A 3187-nucleotide genomic window follows, 5' to 3' on the forward strand; every position below is an offset into this window, starting at 1 on the left:
TAGATCGTACACCCGAGGGGCCCTAGTGGCAGGGATAATCTGTTCACGGACATCTAGGATACTTCCTTGAAAGGAGAGGCAAATTCTCCTCAAGGAAGCGAGAGACCAAACTTAGCTCTTAACCACTATTCTTAACTTACCAATTAGAGTTGTGTCCTCAAGATTTGCCGAGGTGCCCTAGTGACAGGGGTAAACCGTAAAAGGACTTCTTAGGGTCCTTTATTCTAGTACTTAAGAATAGCTGCTTTAGCTTCTGACAATTGCATGTTAAAGGACAGTGAGTGTAGGATAAAACATTACACATCAATACCACCACAAAAAAACCGTCCTCCTAGAATCCCTCATAACCAAGTGAACACTTCGACTCACCAGTTCTCGATTCTTCTTCTCGACCTTTCTTCCTTAGATTATTCACAACCATTGGTAGTCTGGCTAACCCTTAGTGAACAATTGCTAGTGCTTATAACTAGTCCCTGTGGGATCAATATTTTTATTACTGACGACGAATCTGTGCACTTGCGGTTCATAACATAGCTCAGAACCATCATCAGTGGGCATCCGAGAGATGTGGAGGCCTTTCATCTGTAAACTCAATTAAAGCATTAAAAAAATTTGATGTAGATGCAATTACATTAATGTAACGCCCCGCCCCACCTGCTAAGGCGACGGGGGTTACTTTACACATACATACCTACTTACTACAGCGGAAGTCTTATTTATAGAAATTAAAAACTTTTCTTTTCTTTAAAATTCACCATGACTAATCACCTGGACATATAAAACCACATAGCATACTTAACATGATTTTTAAGTCATAATACCCAAACACATAATTAAATGACATGGAGTCATAAAGTAGTAACATAAACTAGGCATAGTTCTTATTAAACAAAAGCAGGTCTTTCTCCTTTAGTCAAGCCACTACCACACACATCCTTCTAGCCCCTCCTGCTGCTCCCCTAGTTCATCCATTCCTTGCCTTTATCTGTGGTACAAGAAAGTAAGCTGTGAGCACTCATGGCTCAGTAAGTTCCTTTCCTACTCACAAAAACTGTATAGCATATCAAAATCACAAGACATAACGCATGGAGACAATTTCATCATATCATGCAACATATCATGGCATATCGTAACATAATCGTAAGGTATCATGGCATAACATAACATGATCATCAAATACACCCTGACATATCATAACATCATCATAAATATCATGGCATAATCATAAGGTATATGCAAGGTGAATTTCTAAACATGTATCATGAAAACATATGCAACATGTCTTTTGAAAACTTATAATATACATACTTAAACATAATCTCAACATAAGGGGGGCCCCGGCTTGTACCACATACATAAATGCGTGCGTCCTATGTAGGTCCAAGGTAGCAAGTCTTGAACCCTACAAGGCATACATACTAGGCCCGTTTCTTAGTCCATCGACATAGGGGCACTTAGGAGCCCATCCCTAACGAGGCCCGTTTCTTAGTCCATCGACCCCGGGGCGCTTATGGAGCCTACCCTTGGTACAAGCCTTAAAAGTAAAGTAGCATGTCATACATATCATAATTCATAACCTATCATTCATGTCATATTCATATCATGAAGAGTGCTCCTAGTCCCAACTGATAGAGAAGCAACTCTTAGTCATAACATAAAGCATGTATAATTGGGCACACAACACATCATGATCACATGCATAATTGGGCACATAGCACATCATGAACTTGGGCACATAGCATATCATAAATTTGGGCACATAGCACATCATCATGCATAGGTCATAAGCATACATAAATGAGTATAGCAGCATGGCATATTCTTATCATATCATAAAGCATTGCATGAGAGGCACATGGGAGATTATAATTAGGTCTCTAACCCTAATATCATGTAGTGGCCGAAACATATAGTTGTAGCCTAGGTTAGCAAGCAACATAAAAGCATGTGAACCCTAAACCATTATCATATCCTATATCATAAGGAACACCTTGAGCATGCTTAGTTTGGGTTCTAAGCTTCCTAGGTCTTTACTTATATCGTGGCCGAAACTCATCAAGCCTCAAATTAGGTTATAAGCAACATGCAAACATGTAAACCCTAAACTAATGTCATATCATATATCATAAGGAACAACTTGAGCCTCTTTAGTTTGGGTTCTAAGTTCTCTAAGCTTTTAACCTTATCATGGCCGAACCCTAGCAAGCATGATTCTAGGTTACAAGTAGCATGAAAGTGTTGAACCTTAAACCAATATCATAACACATATCATGAGGAACATCATAAGCACATTTAGTTTAAGTTCCAAACTTCCTAAGTGTTGAGTTTTTCGGGCCGCGAAAACCGCTTTTCGCGTCGCGGAAACCCCGAATCACCCAAAGCCATAGATCCGTGCAAAGAAAATTTCTGGAAAAACACGAGTACAAGTTTTAATACTTTGATCTACAGTAGATCTACAAGGAAAACATTTTACCTTCGATGCGTGCCCTCGCAAATCCCGCTCGTCCAACGGTACGCCGGATCTCGAGAGTGTCAACGTAGACACTCCTCTAATGATATCCACACGAACAAGGAGTGTCTCTCACACTCAAAGGATGGAGAAGAGAGCCCCAAGTGTGCTAGCACTTTCTAGAGCTCTCGAATGGGATTGGAAAGAAAGAAAAGAAGAAGGTACAAAAAGAAATCTTATACACTCACTAGTAGTATCCTTCCTTTGTGACCTTCACTCTTCCTTTGCTCTTGGATTCACTCAACCACCTTCTCCTCACCATGGAAGTCACGGCAATAGCAGCAAGAAGGAGGAAGAAAACTAGGAAGAAGATGATACAATTACCACACATCAATACCACTAAATGAAAAACAACTCATCCTTTAGTGTGGCCGGCCACACACATAACTCCCTCATTTAATGTGGCCGGCCACATTAAATGGAATGGGAAGTGTTGTAACCTCCATGAGGTGGCATGTGATGTGGCAAGAATGAGTCATCCTTATGATGTGGCAACACATCAAGTCAAACTTGATGTTTCAACTTATACTTGGTCAAGTCAAACTTGACCAATTGTCTTCCTTGTTGAGTTAAATCCAACATTTGATTCAAGTCAATTTCAATTTAATGAATCTCAATTCATTAATATAAATTGACTCAATGAATCAAATTTAAATTAGACTCATTCAACAATTAAAT

This window comes from Zingiber officinale, chromosome 3B (genome assembly GCF_018446385.1).
Source record: "Zingiber officinale cultivar Zhangliang chromosome 3B, Zo_v1.1, whole genome shotgun sequence".
Taxonomy (NCBI): domain Eukaryota; kingdom Viridiplantae; phylum Streptophyta; class Magnoliopsida; order Zingiberales; family Zingiberaceae; genus Zingiber; species Zingiber officinale.